Here is a 17,067-nt window from a genome sequence, read left to right as displayed (position 1 = left end):
CAGTGTTCTTTGTCAAAAGTGACATTCTCATCATCCACTGATTCACTTTGTCACAAAATGCAGTTCTCAGCTGAAAAGCTTGTTTCTGACATTCTAACAGCTCAATTAGAGCATTTTAGTAATGAACAGTGTTCTTTGTCAAAACTGACATTCTCATCATCCACTGATGAACTATGTCACAAAATGCATTTCTCAGCTCAGAAAGCTTGTTTCTGACATTCTAACAGCTCAATTGGAGCATTTCAGTAATGAACAGTGTTCTTTGTCAAAACTGACATTCTCATCATCCACTGATTCACTTTGTCACAAAATGCAGTTTTCAGCTCAGAAAGCTTGTTTCTGACATTCTAAGAGCTCAATTGGAGCATTTTAGCAATGATCAGTGTTCTTTGTCAAAAGTGACATTCTCATCATCCACTGATTCACTTTGTCACAAAATGCAGTTCTCAGCTCAGAAAGCTTGTTTCTGACATTCTAACAGCTCAATTAGAGCATTTTAGTAATGATCAGTGTTCTTTGTCAAAAGTGACATTCTCATCATCCACTGATGAACTTTGTCACAAAATGCAGTTCTCAGCTCAGAAAGCTTGTTTCTGACATTCTAACAGCTCAATTAGAGCATTTTAGTAATGAACAGTGTTCTTTGTCAAAACTGACATTCTCATCATCCACTGATGAACTATGTCACAAAATGCATTTCTCAGCTCAGAAAGCTTGTTTCTGACATTCTAACAGCTCAATTAGAGCATTTTAGTAATGAACAGTGTTCTTTGTCAAAACTGACATTCTCATCATCCACGGATGCTTTTTGTCACAAAATGCAGTTTTCAGCTCAGAAAGCTTATTTCTGACATTCTAACAGCTCAATTGGAGCATTTCAGTAATGAACAGTGTTCTTTGTCAAAACTGACATTCTCATCATCCACTGATGAACTATGTCACAAAATACAGTTCTCAGCTCAGAAAGCTTGTTTCTGACATTCTAACAACTCAATTGGAGCATTTTAGTAATGATCAGTTTTCTTTGTCAAAACTGACATTCTCATCATCCACTGATGAACTATGTCACAAAATGCAGTTCTCAGCTCAGAAAGCTTGTTTCTGACATTCTAACAGCTCAATTAGAGCATTTTAGTAATGAACAGTTTTCTTTGTCAAAACTGACATTGTCATCATCCACTGATTCACTTTGTCACAAAATGCAGTTTTCAGCTCAGAAAGCTTGTTTCGACATTCTAACAGCTCAATTAGAGAATTTTAGTAATGAACAGTGTTCTTTGTCAAAACTGACATTCTCATCATCCACTGATGAACTATGTCACAAAATGCAGTTCTCAGCTCAGAATGCTTGTTTCTGACATTCTAACAGCTCAATTGGAGCATTTTAGTAATGAACAGTGTTCTTTGTCAAAACTGACATTCTCATCATCCACTGATGCTTTTTGTCACAAAATGCAGTTTTCAGCTCAGAAAGCTTGTTTCTGATATTTTAACAGCTCAATTAGAGCATTTTAGTAATGAACAGTGTTCTTTGTCAAAAGTGACATTCTCATCATCCACTGATGCTTTTTGTCACAAAATGCAGTTCTCAGTTCAGAAAGCTTGTTTCTGACATTCTAACAGCTCAATTAGAGCATTTTAGTAATGAACAGTGTTCTTTGTCAAAACTGACATTCTCATCATCCACTGATGAACTATGTCACAAAATGCAGTTCTCAGCTCAGAAAGCTTGTTTCTGACATTCTAACAGCTCAATTAGAGCATTTTAGTAATGAACAGTGTTCTTTGTCAAAACTGACATTCTCATCATCCACTGATGAACTATGTCACAAAATGCAGTTCTCAGCTCAGAAAGCTTGTTTCTGACATTCTAACAGCTCAATTGGAGCATTTTAGTGATGATCAGTGTTCTTTGTCAAAACTGACATTCTCATCATCCACTGATTCATTTTGTCACAAAATGCAGTTTTCAGCTCAGAAAGCTTGTTTCTGACATTCTAACAACTCAATTAGAGCATTTCAGTAATGAACAGTGTTCTTTGTCAAAACTGACATTCTCATTATCCACTGATTCACTTTGTCACAAAATGCAGTTTTCAGCTCAGAAAGCTTGTTTCTGACATTCTAACAGCTCAATTAGAGCATTTTAGTAATGAACAGTGTTCTTTGTCAAAACTGACATTCTCATCATCCACTGATGAACTATGTCACAAAATGCAGTTCTCAGCTCAGAAAGCTTGTTTCTGACATTCTAACAGCTCAATTGGAGCATTTTAGTAATGATCAGTGTTCTTTGTCAAAACTGACATTCTCATCATCCACTGATGCTTTTTGTCACAAAATGCAGTTTTCAGCTCAGAAAGCTTGTTTCTGACATTCTAACAGCTCAATTAGAGCATTTTAGTAATGATCAGTGTTCTTTGTCAAAACTGACATTCTCATCATCCACTGATGCTTTTTGTCACAAAATGCAGTTCTCAGCTCAGAAAGCTTGTTTCTGACATTCTAACAGCTCAATTAGAGCATTTTAGTAATGAACAGTGTTCTTTGTCCAAACTGACATTCTCATCATCCACTGATGCTTTTTGTCACAAAATGCAGTTTTCAGCTCAGAAAGCTTGTTTCTGACATTCTAACAGCTCAATTAGAGCATTTTAGTAATGATCAGTGTTCTTTGTCAAAACTGACATTCTCATCATCCACTGATGCTTTTTGTCACAAAATGCAGTTCTCAGCTCAGAAAGCTTGTTTCTGACATTCTAACAGCTCAATTAGAGCATTTTAGTAATGAACAGTGTTCTTTGTCAAAACTGACATTCTCATCATCCACTGATGCACTATGTCACAAAATGCAGTTCTCAGCTCAGAAAGCTTGTTTCTGACATTCTAACAGCTCAATTAGAGCTTTTTAGCAATGATCAGTGTTCTTTGTCAAAAGTGACATTCTCATCATCCACTGATTCACTTTGTCACAAAATGCAGTTCTCAGCTCAGAAAGCTTGTTTCTGACATTCTAACAGCTCAATTAGAGCATTTTAGTAATGATCAGTGTTCTTTGTCAAAAGTGACATTCTCATCATCCACTGATTCACTTTGTCACAAAATGCAGTTCTCAGCTCAGAAAGCTTGTTTCTGACATTCTAACAGCTCAATTAGAGCATTTTAGTAATGAACAGTGTTCTTTGTCAAAACTGACATTCTCATCATCCACTGATGAACTATGTCACAAAATGCATTTCTCAGCTCAGAAAGCTTGTTTCTGACATTCTAACAGCTCAATTGGAGCATTTCAGTAATGAACAGTGTTCTTTGTCAAAACTGACATTCTCATCATCCACTGATTCACTTTGTCACAAAATGCAGTTTTCAGCTCAGAAAGCTTGTTTCTGACATTCTAAGAGCTCAATTAGAGCATTTTAGTAATGAACAGTGTTCTTTGTCAAAACTGACATTCTCATCATCCACTGATGAACTATGTCACAAAATGCATTTCTCAGCTCAGAAAGCTTGTTTCTGACATTCTAACAGCTCAATTGGAGCATTTCAGTAATGATCAGTGTTCTTTGTCAAAAGTGACATTCTCATCATCCACTGATGCTTTTTGTCACAAAATGCAGTTTTCAGCTCAGAAAGCTTGTTTCTGATATTTTAACAGCTCAATTAGAGCATTTTAGTAATGAACAGTGTTCTTTGTCAAAACTGACATTCTCATCATCCACTGATGCACTTTGTCACAAAATGCAGTTTTCAGCTCAGAAACCTTGTTTCTGACATTCTAACAGCTCAATTAGAGCATTTTAGTAATGAACAGTTTTCTTTGTCAAAACTGACATTGTCATCATCCACTGATTCACTTTGTCACAAAATGCAGTTTTCAGCTCAGAAAGCTTGTTTCTGACATTCTAACAGCTCAATTAGAGCATTTTAGTAATGAACAGTGTTCTTTGTCAAAACTGACATTCTCATCATCCACTGATGAACTATGTCACAAAATGCAGTTCTCAGCTCAGAATGCTTGTTTCTGACATTCTAACAGCTCAATTGGAGCATTTTAGTAATGAACAGTGTTCTTTGTCAAAACGGACATTCTCATCATCCACGGATGCTTTTTGTCACAAAATGCAGTTTTCAAATCAGAAAGTTGTTTCTGACATTCTAACAGCTCAATTGGAGCATTTCAGTAATGAACAGTGTTCTTTGTCAAAACTGACATTCTCATCATCCACTGATGAACTATGTCACAAAATGCAGTTCTCAGCTCAGAAAGCTTGTTTCTGACATTCTAACAACTCAATTGGAGCATTTTAGTAATGATCAGTGTTCTTTGTCAAAACTGACATTCTCATCATCCACTGATGCTTTTTGTCACAAAATGCAGTTTTCAGCTCAGAAAGCTTGTTTCTGACATTCTAACAACTCAATTAGAGCATTTTAGTAATGAACAGTGTTCTTTGTCAAAACTGACATTCTCATTATCCACTGATTCACTTTGTCACAAAATGCAGTTTTCAGCTCAGAAAGCTTGTTTCTGACATTCTAACAGCTCAATTGGAGCATTTTAGTTATGATCAGTGTTCTTTGTCAAAACTGACATTCTCATCATCCACTGATTCACTTTGTCACAAAATGCAGTTCTCAGCTCAGAAAGCTTGTTTCTGACATTCTAACAGCTCAATTGGAGCATTTTAGTAATGAACAGTGTTCTTTGTCAAAACTGACATTCTCATCATCCACTGATGCACTTTGTCAAATAAATGCTGTTTTCAGCTCAGAAAGCTTGTTTCTGACATTCTAACAGCTCAATTGGAGCATTTTAGTTATGATCAGTGTTCTTTGTCAAAACTGACATTCTCATCATCCACTGATGAACTATGTCACAAAATGCAGTTCTCAGCTCAGAAAGCTTGTTTCTGACATTCTAACAGCTCAATTAGAGCATTTTAGCAATGATCAGTGTTCTTTGTCAAAAGTGACATTCTCATCATCCACTGATTCACTTTGTCACAAAATGCAGTTCTCAGCTCAGAAAGCTTGTTTCTGACATTCTAACAGCTCAATTAGAGCATTTTAGTAATGATCAGTGTTCTTTGTCAAAACTGACATTCTCATCATCCACTGATGAACTTTGTCACAAAATGCAGTTCTCAGCTCAGAAAGCTTGTTTCTGACATTCTAAACAGCTCAATTGGAGCATTTTAGTAATGAACAGTGTTCTTTGTCAAAACTGACATTCTCATCATCCACGGATGCTTTTTGTCACAAAATGCAGTTTTCAGCTCAGAAAGCTTGTTTCTGACATTCTAACAGCTCAATTGGAGCATTTCAGTAATGAACAGTGTTCTTTGTCAAAACTGACATTCTCATCATCCACTGATGAACTATGTCACAAAATGCAGTTCTCAGCTCAGAAAGCTTGTTTCTGACATTCTAACAACTCAATTGGAGCATTTTAGTAATGATCAGTGTTCTTTGTCAAAACTGACATTCTCATCATCCACTGATGAACTATGTCACAAAATGCAGTTCTCAGCTCAGAAAGCTTGTTTCTGACATTCTAACAGCTCAATTGGAGCATTTTAGTAATGAACAGTGTTCTTTGTCAAAACTGACATTCTCATCATCCACTGATGCTTTTTGTCACAAAATGCAGTTTTCAGCTCAGAAAGCTTGTTTCTGATATTTTAACAGCTCAATTAGAGCATTTTAGTAATGAACAGTGTTCTTTGTCAAAACTGACATTCTCATCATCCACTGATGCTTTTTGTCACAAAATGCAGTTCTCAGCTCAGAAAGCTTGTTTCTGACATTCTAACAGCTCAATTGGAGCATTTTAGTAATGATCAGTGTTCTTTGTCAAAACTGACATTCTCATCATCCACTGATGCTTTTTGTCACAAAATGCAGTTTTTGGAGCATTTTAGTAATGAACAGTGTTCTTTGTCAAAACTGACATTCTCATCATCCACTGATGCTTTTTGTCACAAAATGCAGTTCTCAGCTCAGAAAGCTTGTTTCTGACATTCTAACAGCTCAATTAGAGCATTTTAGTAATGATCAGTGTTCTTTGTCAAAAGTGACATTCTCATCATCCACTGATTCACTTTGTCACAAAATGCAGTTCTCAGCTCAGAAAGCTTGTTTCTGACATTCTAACAGCTCAATTAGAGCATTTTAGTAATGAACAGTGTTCTTTGTCAAAACTGACATTCTCATCATCCACTGATGAACTATGTCACAAAATGCAGTTCTCAGCTCAGAAAGCTTGTTTCTGACATTCTAACAACTCAATTGGAGCATTTTAGTAATGATCAGTGTTCTTTGTCAAAACTGACATTCTCATCATCCACTGATGAACTATGTCACAAAATGCAGTTCTCAGCTCAGAAAGCTTGTTTCTGACATTCTAACAGCTCAATTGGAGCATTTTAGTAATGAACAGTGTTCTTTGTCAAAACTGACATTCTCATCATCCACTGATGCTTTTTGTCACAAAATGCAGTTTTCAGCTCAGAAAGCTTGTTTCTGATATTTTAACAGCTCAATTAGAGCATTTTAGTAATGAACAGTGTTCTTTGTCAAAACTGACATTCTCATCATCCACTGATGCTTTTTGTCACAAAATGCAGTTCTCAGCTCAGAAAGCTTGTTTCTGACATTCTAACAGCTCAATTGGAGCATTTTAGTAATGATCAGTGTTCTTTGTCAAAACTGACATTCTCATCATCCACTGATGCTTTTTGTCACAAAATGCAGTTTTTGGAGCATTTTAGTAATGAACAGTGTTCTTTGTCAAAACTGACATTCTCATCATCCACTGATGCTTTTTGTCACAAAATGCAGTTCTCAGCTCAGAAAGCTTGTTTCTGACATTCTAACAGCTCAATTAGAGCATTTTAGTAATGATCAGTGTTCTTTGTCAAAAGTGACATTCTCATCATCCACTGATTCACTTTGTCACAAAATGCAGTTCTCAGCTCAGAAAGCTTGTTTCTGACATTCTAACAGCTCAATTAGAGCATTTTAGTAATGATCAGTGTTCTTTGTCAAAAGTGACATTCTCATCATCCACTGATTCACTTTGTCACAAAATGCAGTTCTCAGCTGAAAAGCTTGTTTCTGACATTCTAACAGCTCAATTAGAGCATTTTAGTAATGAACAGTGTTCTTTGTCAAAACTGACATTCTCATCATCCACTGATGAACTATGTCACAAAATGCATTTCTCAGCTCAGAAAGCTTGTTTCTGACATTCTAACAGCTCAATTGGAGCATTTCAGTAATGAACAGTGTTCTTTGTCAAAACTGACATTCTCATCATCCACTGATTCACTTTGTCACAAAATGCAGTTTTCAGCTCAGAAAGCTTGTTTCTGACATTCTAAGAGCTCAATTGGAGCATTTTAGCAATGATCAGTGTTCTTTGTCAAAAGTGACATTCTCATCATCCACTGATTCACTTTGTCACAAAATGCAGTTCTCAGCTCAGAAAGCTTGTTTCTGACATTCTAACAGCTCAATTAGAGCATTTTAGTAATGATCAGTGTTCTTTGTCAAAAGTGACATTCTCATCATCCACTGATGAACTTTGTCACAAAATGCAGTTCTCAGCTCAGAAAGCTTGTTTCTGACATTCTAACAGCTCAATTAGAGCATTTTAGTAATGAACAGTGTTCTTTGTCAAAACTGACATTCTCATCATCCACTGATGAACTATGTCACAAAATGCATTTCTCAGCTCAGAAAGCTTGTTTCTGACATTCTAACAGCTCAATTAGAGCATTTTAGTAATGAACAGTGTTCTTTGTCAAAACTGACATTCTCATCATCCACGGATGCTTTTTGTCACAAAATGCAGTTTTCAGCTCAGAAAGCTTATTTCTGACATTCTAACAGCTCAATTGGAGCATTTCAGTAATGAACAGTGTTCTTTGTCAAAACTGACATTCTCATCATCCACTGATGAACTATGTCACAAAATACAGTTCTCAGCTCAGAAAGCTTGTTTCTGACATTCTAACAACTCAATTGGAGCATTTTAGTAATGATCAGTTTTCTTTGTCAAAACTGACATTCTCATCATCCACTGATGAACTATGTCACAAAATGCAGTTCTCAGCTCAGAAAGCTTGTTTCTGACATTCTAACAGCTCAATTAGAGCATTTTAGTAATGAACAGTTTTCTTTGTCAAAACTGACATTGTCATCATCCACTGATTCACTTTGTCACAAAATGCAGTTTTCAGCTCAGAAAGCTTGTTTCGACATTCTAACAGCTCAATTAGAGAATTTTAGTAATGAACAGTGTTCTTTGTCAAAACTGACATTCTCATCATCCACTGATGAACTATGTCACAAAATGCAGTTCTCAGCTCAGAATGCTTGTTTCTGACATTCTAACAGCTCAATTGGAGCATTTTAGTAATGAACAGTGTTCTTTGTCAAAACTGACATTCTCATCATCCACTGATGCTTTTTGTCACAAAATGCAGTTTTCAGCTCAGAAAGCTTGTTTCTGATATTTTAACAGCTCAATTAGAGCATTTTAGTAATGAACAGTGTTCTTTGTCAAAAGTGACATTCTCATCATCCACTGATGCTTTTTGTCACAAAATGCAGTTCTCAGTTCAGAAAGCTTGTTTCTGACATTCTAACAGCTCAATTAGAGCATTTTAGTAATGAACAGTGTTCTTTGTCAAAACTGACATTCTCATCATCCACTGATGAACTATGTCACAAAATGCAGTTCTCAGCTCAGAAAGCTTGTTTCTGACATTCTAACAGCTCAATTAGAGCATTTTAGTAATGAACAGTGTTCTTTGTCAAAACTGACATTCTCATCATCCACTGATGAACTATGTCACAAAATGCAGTTCTCAGCTCAGAAAGCTTGTTTCTGACATTCTAACAGCTCAATTGGAGCATTTTAGTGATGATCAGTGTTCTTTGTCAAAACTGACATTCTCATCATCCACTGATTCATTTTGTCACAAAATGCAGTTTTCAGCTCAGAAAGCTTGTTTCTGACATTCTAACAACTCAATTAGAGCATTTCAGTAATGAACAGTGTTCTTTGTCAAAACTGACATTCTCATTATCCACTGATTCACTTTGTCACAAAATGCAGTTTTCAGCTCAGAAAGCTTGTTTCTGACATTCTAACAGCTCAATTAGAGCATTTTAGTAATGAACAGTGTTCTTTGTCAAAACTGACATTCTCATCATCCACTGATGAACTATGTCACAAAATGCAGTTCTCAGCTCAGAAAGCTTGTTTCTGACATTCTAACAGCTCAATTGGAGCATTTTAGTAATGATCAGTGTTCTTTGTCAAAACTGACATTCTCATCATCCACTGATGCTTTTTGTCACAAAATGCAGTTTTCAGCTCAGAAAGCTTGTTTCTGACATTCTAACAGCTCAATTAGAGCATTTTAGTAATGATCAGTGTTCTTTGTCAAAACTGACATTCTCATCATCCACTGATGCTTTTTGTCACAAAATGCAGTTCTCAGCTCAGAAAGCTTGTTTCTGACATTCTAACAGCTCAATTAGAGCATTTTAGTAATGAACAGTGTTCTTTGTCCAAACTGACATTCTCATCATCCACTGATGCTTTTTGTCACAAAATGCAGTTTTCAGCTCAGAAAGCTTGTTTCTGACATTCTAACAGCTCAATTAGAGCATTTTAGTAATGATCAGTGTTCTTTGTCAAAACTGACATTCTCATCATCCACTGATGCTTTTTGTCACAAAATGCAGTTCTCAGCTCAGAAAGCTTGTTTCTGACATTCTAACAGCTCAATTAGAGCATTTTAGTAATGAACAGTGTTCTTTGTCAAAACTGACATTCTCATCATCCACTGATGCACTATGTCACAAAATGCAGTTCTCAGCTCAGAAAGCTTGTTTCTGACATTCTAACAGCTCAATTAGAGCTTTTTAGCAATGATCAGTGTTCTTTGTCAAAAGTGACATTCTCATCATCCACTGATTCACTTTGTCACAAAATGCAGTTCTCAGCTCAGAAAGCTTGTTTCTGACATTCTAACAGCTCAATTAGAGCATTTTAGTAATGATCAGTGTTCTTTGTCAAAAGTGACATTCTCATCATCCACTGATTCACTTTGTCACAAAATGCAGTTCTCAGCTCAGAAAGCTTGTTTCTGACATTCTAACAGCTCAATTAGAGCATTTTAGTAATGAACAGTGTTCTTTGTCAAAACTGACATTCTCATCATCCACTGATGAACTATGTCACAAAATGCATTTCTCAGCTCAGAAAGCTTGTTTCTGACATTCTAACAGCTCAATTGGAGCATTTCAGTAATGAACAGTGTTCTTTGTCAAAACTGACATTCTCATCATCCACTGATTCACTTTGTCACAAAATGCAGTTTTCAGCTCAGAAAGCTTGTTTCTGACATTCTAAGAGCTCAATTAGAGCATTTTAGTAATGAACAGTGTTCTTTGTCAAAACTGACATTCTCATCATCCACTGATGAACTATGTCACAAAATGCATTTCTCAGCTCAGAAAGCTTGTTTCTGACATTCTAACAGCTCAATTGGAGCATTTCAGTAATGATCAGTGTTCTTTGTCAAAAGTGACATTCTCATCATCCACTGATGCTTTTTGTCACAAAATGCAGTTTTCAGCTCAGAAAGCTTGTTTCTGATATTTTAACAGCTCAATTAGAGCATTTTAGTAATGAACAGTGTTCTTTGTCAAAACTGACATTCTCATCATCCACTGATGCACTTTGTCACAAAATGCAGTTTTCAGCTCAGAAACCTTGTTTCTGACATTCTAACAGCTCAATTAGAGCATTTTAGTAATGATCAGTGTTCTTTGTCAAAAGTGACATTCTCATCATCCACTGATTCACTTTGTCACAAAATGCAGTTCTCAGCTCAGAAAGCTTGTTTCTGACATTCTAACAGCTCAATTGGAGCATTTTAGTAATGAACAGTGTTCTTTGTCAAAACTGACATTCTCATCATCCACTGATGCACTTTGTCAAATAAATGCTGTTTTCAGCTCAGAAAGCTTGTTTCTGACATTCTAACAGCTCAATTGGAGCATTTTAGTTATGATCAGTGTTCTTTGTCAAAACTGACATTCTCATCATCCACTGATGAACTATGTCACAAAATGCAGTTTTCAGCTCAGAAAGCTTGTTTCTGACATTCTAACAGCTCAATTAGAGCATTTTAGTAATGATCAGTGTTCTTTGTCAAAACTGACATTCTCATCATCCACTGATGCTTTTTGTCACAAAATGCAGTTTTCAGCTCAGAAAGCTTGTTTCTGACATTCTAACAGCTCAATTGGAGCATTTTAGTAATGATCAGTGTTCTTTGTCAAAACTGACATTCTCATCATCCACTGATGCTTTTTGTCACAAAATGCAGTTTTCAGCTCAGAAAGCTTGTTTCTGATATTTTAACAGCTCAATTAGAGCATTTTAGTAATGAACAGTGTTCTTTGTCAAAACTGACATTCTCATCATCCACTGATGCACTTTGTCACAAAATGCAGTTTTCAGCTCAGAAAGCTTGTTTCTGACATTCTAACAGCTCAATTAGAGCATTTTAGTAATGATCAGTGTTCTTTGTCAAAAGTGACATTCTCATCATCCACTGATTCACTTTGTCACAAAATGCAGTTCTCAGCTCAGAAAGCTTGTTTCTGACATTCTAACAGCTCAATTGGAGCATTTTAGTAATGATCAGTGTTCTTTGTCAAAACTGACATTCTCATCATCCACTGATGCTTTTTGTCACAAAATGCAGTTCTCAGCTCAGAAAGCTTGTTTCTGACATTCTAACAGCTCAATTAGAGCATTTTAGTAATGAACAGTGTTCTTTGTCAAAACTGACATTCTCATCATCCACTGATGCACTTTGTCAAATAAATGCTGTTTTCAGCTCAGAAAGCTTGTTTCTGACATTCTAACAGCTCAATTGGAGCATTTTAGTTATGATCAGTGTTCTTTGTCAAAACTGACATTCTCATCATCCACTGATGAACTATGTCACAAAATGCAGTTCTCAGCTCAGAAAGCTTGTTTCTGACATTCTAACAGCTCAATTGGAGCATTTTAGTAATGATCAGTGTTCTTTGTCAAAACTGACATTCTCATCATCCACTGATGAACTTTGTCACAAAATGCAGTTCTCAGCTCAGAAAGCTTGTTTCTGACATTCTAACAGCTCAATTAGAGCATTTTAGTAATGAACAGTGTTCTTAGTCAAAACTGACATTCTCATCATCCACTGATGCACTATGTCACAAAATGCAGTTCTCAGCTCAGAAAGCTTGTTTCTGACATTCTAACAGCTCAATTAGAGCATTTTAGCAATGATCAGTGTTCTTTGTCAAAAGTGACATTCTCATCATCCACTGATTCACTTTGTCACAAAATGCAGTTCTCAGCTCAGAAAGCTTGTTTCTGACATTCTAACAACTCAATTAGAGCATTTTAGTAATGATCAGTGTTCTTTGTCAAAACTGACATTCTCATCATCCACTGATGAACTTTGTCACAAAATGCAGTTCTCAGCTCAGAAAGCTTGTTTCTGACATTCTAACAGCTCAATTAGAGCATTTTAGTAATGAACAGTGTTCTTTGTCAAAACTGACATTCTCATCATCCACGGATGCTTTTTGTCACAAAATGCAGTTTTCAGCTCAGAAAGCTTGTTTCTGACATTCTAACAGCTCAATTGGAGCATTTCAGTAATGAACAGTGTTCTTTGTCAAAACTGACATTCTCATCATCCACTGATGCTTTTTGTCACAAAATGCAGTTCTCAGCTCAGAAAGCTTGTTTCTGACATTCTAACAGCTCAATTAGAGCATTTTAGTAATGAACAGTGTTCTTTGTCAAAACTGACATTCTCATTATCCACTGATTCACTTTGTCACAAAATGCAGTTTTCAGCTCAGAAAGCTTGTTTCTGACATTCTAACAGCTCAATTAGAGCATTTTAGTAATGAACAGTGTTCTTTGTCAAAACTGACATTCTCATCATCCACTGATGAACTATGTCACAAAATGCAGTTCTCAGCTCAGAAAGCTTGTTTCTGACATTCTAACAGATCAATTGGAGCATTTTAGTAATGATCAGTGTTCTTTGTCAAAACTGACATTCTCATCATCCACTGATGAACTTTGTCACAAAATGCAGTTCTCAGCTCAGAAAGCTTGTTTCTGACATTCTAACAGCTCAATTAGAGCATTTTAGCAATGATCAGTGTTCTTTGTCAAAACTGACATTCTCATCATCCACTGATGAACTTTGTCACAAAATGCAGTTCTCAGCTCAGAAAGCTTGTTTCTGACATTCTAACAGCTCAATTAGAGCATTTTAGTAATGAACAGTGTTCTTTGTCAAAACTGACATTCTCATCATCCACGGATGCTTTTTGTCACAAAATGCAGTTTTCAGCTCAGAAAGCTTGTTTCTGACATTCTAACAGCTCAATTGGAGCATTTCAGTAATGAACAGTGTTCTTTGTCAAAACTGACATTCTCATCATCCACTGATGAACTATGTCACAAAATGCAGTTCTCAGCTCAGAAAGCTTGTTTCTGACATTCTAACAACTCAATTGGAGCATTTTAGTAATGATCAGTTTTCTTTGTCAAAACTGACATTCTCATCATCCACTGATGAACTATGTCACAAAATGCAGTTCTCAGCTCAGAAAGCTTGTTTCTGACATTCTAACAGCTCAATTAGAGCATTTTAGTAATGAACAGTTTTCTTTGTCAAAACTGACATTGTCATCATCCACTGATTCACTTTGTCACAAAATGCAGTTTTCAGCTCAGAAAGCTTGTTTCTGACATTCTAACAGCTCAATTAGAGCATTTTAGTAATGAACAGTGTTCTTTGTCAAAACTGACATTCTCATCATCCACTGATGAACTATGTCACAAAATGCAGTTCTCAGCTCAGAATGCTTGTTTCTGACATTCTAACAGCTCAATTGGAGCATTTTAGTAATGAACAGTGTTCTTTGTCAAAACGGACATTCTCATCATCCACGGATGCTTTTTGTCACAAAATGCAGTTTTCAAATCAGAAAGTTGTTTCTGACATTCTAACAGCTCAATTGGAGCATTTCAGTAATGAACAGTGTTCTTTGTCAAAACTGACATTCTCATCATCCACTGATGAACTATGTCACAAAATGCAGTTCTCAGCTCAGAAAGCTTGTTTCTGACATTCTAACAACTCAATTGGAGCATTTTAGTAATGATCAGTGTTCTTTGTCAAAACTGACATTCTCATCATCCACTGATGCTTTTTGTCACAAAATGCAGTTTTCAGCTCAGAAAGCTTGTTTCTGACATTCTAACAACTCAATTAGAGCATTTTAGTAATGAACAGTGTTCTTTGTCAAAACTGACATTCTCATTATCCACTGATTCACTTTGTCACAAAATGCAGTTTTCAGCTCAGAAAGCTTGTTTCTGACATTCTAACAGCTCAATTGGAGCATTTTAGTTATGATCAGTGTTCTTTGTCAAAACTGACATTCTCATCATCCACTGATTCACTTTGTCACAAAATGCAGTTCTCAGCTCAGAAAGCTTGTTTCTGACATTCTAACAGCTCAATTGGAGCATTTTAGTAATGAACAGTGTTCTTTGTCAAAACTGACATTCTCATCATCCACTGATGCACTTTGTCAAATAAATGCTGTTTTCAGCTCAGAAAGCTTGTTTCTGACATTCTAACAGCTCAATTGGAGCATTTTAGTTATGATCAGTGTTCTTTGTCAAAACTGACATTCTCATCATCCACTGATGAACTATGTCACAAAATGCAGTTCTCAGCTCAGAAAGCTTGTTTCTGACATTCTAACAGCTCAATTAGAGCATTTTAGCAATGATCAGTGTTCTTTGTCAAAAGTGACATTCTCATCATCCACTGATTCACTTTGTCACAAAATGCAGTTCTCAGCTCAGAAAGCTTGTTTCTGACATTCTAACAGCTCAATTAGAGCATTTTAGTAATGATCAGTGTTCTTTGTCAAAACTGACATTCTCATCATCCACTGATGAACTTTGTCACAAAATGCAGTTCTCAGCTCAGAAAGCTTGTTTCTGACATTCTAAACAGCTCAATTGGAGCATTTTAGTAATGAACAGTGTTCTTTGTCAAAACTGACATTCTCATCATCCACGGATGCTTTTTGTCACAAAATGCAGTTTTCAGCTCAGAAAGCTTGTTTCTGACATTCTAACAGCTCAATTGGAGCATTTCAGTAATGAACAGTGTTCTTTGTCAAAACTGACATTCTCATCATCCACTGATGAACTATGTCACAAAATGCAGTTCTCAGCTCAGAAAGCTTGTTTCTGACATTCTAACAACTCAATTGGAGCATTTTAGTAATGATCAGTGTTCTTTGTCAAAACTGACATTCTCATCATCCACTGATGAACTATGTCACAAAATGCAGTTCTCAGCTCAGAAAGCTTGTTTCTGACATTCTAACAGCTCAATTGGAGCATTTTAGTAATGAACAGTGTTCTTTGTCAAAACTGACATTCTCATCATCCACTGATGCTTTTTGTCACAAAATGCAGTTTTCAGCTCAGAAAGCTTGTTTCTGATATTTTAACAGCTCAATTAGAGCATTTTAGTAATGAACAGTGTTCTTTGTCAAAACTGACATTCTCATCATCCACTGATGCTTTTTGTCACAAAATGCAGTTCTCAGCTCAGAAAGCTTGTTTCTGACATTCTAACAGCTCAATTGGAGCATTTTAGTAATGATCAGTGTTCTTTGTCAAAACTGACATTCTCATCATCCACTGATGCTTTTTGTCACAAAATGCAGTTTTTGGAGCATTTTAGTAATGAACAGTGTTCTTTGTCAAAACTGACATTCTCATCATCCACTGATGCTTTTTGTCACAAAATGCAGTTCTCAGCTCAGAAAGCTTGTTTCTGACATTCTAACAGCTCAATTAGAGCATTTTAGTAATGATCAGTGTTCTTTGTCAAAAGTGACATTCTCATCATCCACTGATTCACTTTGTCACAAAATGCAGTTCTCAGCTCAGAAAGCTTGTTTCTGACATTCTAACAGCTCAATTAGAGCATTTTAGTAATGAACAGTGTTCTTTGTCAAAACTGACATTCTCATCATCCACTGATGAACTATGTCACAAAATGCAGTTCTCAGCTCAGAAAGCTTGTTTCTGACATTCTAACAACTCAATTGGAGCATTTTAGTAATGATCAGTGTTCTTTGTCAAAACTGACATTCTCATCATCCACTGATGAACTATGTCACAAAATGCAGTTCTCAGCTCAGAAAGCTTGTTTCTGACATTCTAACAGCTCAATTGGAGCATTTTAGTAATGAACAGTGTTCTTTGTCAAAACTGACATTCTCATCATCCACTGATGCTTTTTGTCACAAAATGCAGTTTTCAGCTCAGAAAGCTTGTTTCTGATATTTTAACAGCTCAATTAGAGCATTTTAGTAATGAACAGTGTTCTTTGTCAAAACTGACATTCTCATCATCCACTGATGCTTTTTGTCACAAAATGCAGTTCTCAGCTCAGAAAGCTTGTTTCTGACATTCTAACAGCTCAATTGGAGCATTTTAGTAATGATCAGTGTTCTTTGTCAAAACTGACATTCTCATCATCCACTGATGCTTTTTGTCACAAAATGCAGTTTTTGGAGCATTTTAGTAATGAACAGTGTTCTTTGTCAAAACTGACATTCTCATCATCCACTGATGCTTTTTGTCACAAAATGCAGTTCTCAGCTCAGAAAGCTTGTTTCTGACATTCTAACAGCTCAATTAGAGCATTTTAGTAATGATCAGTGTTCTTTGTCAAAAGTGACATTCTCATCATCCACTGATTCACTTTGTCACAAAATGCAGTTCTCAGCTCAGAAAGCTTGTTTCTGACATTCTAACAGCTCAATTAGAGCATTTTAGTAATGATCAGTGTTCTTTGTCAAAAGTGACATTCTCATCATCCACTGATTCACTTTGTCACAAAATGCAGTTCTCAGCTGAAAAGCTTG

The sequence above is a fragment of the Barbatula barbatula genome, assembly GCF_947034865.1.
Source record: "Barbatula barbatula genome assembly, chromosome: 11".
NCBI lineage: Eukaryota > Metazoa > Chordata > Actinopteri > Cypriniformes > Nemacheilidae > Barbatula > Barbatula barbatula.
This window is presented reverse-complemented; position numbering follows the sequence as displayed.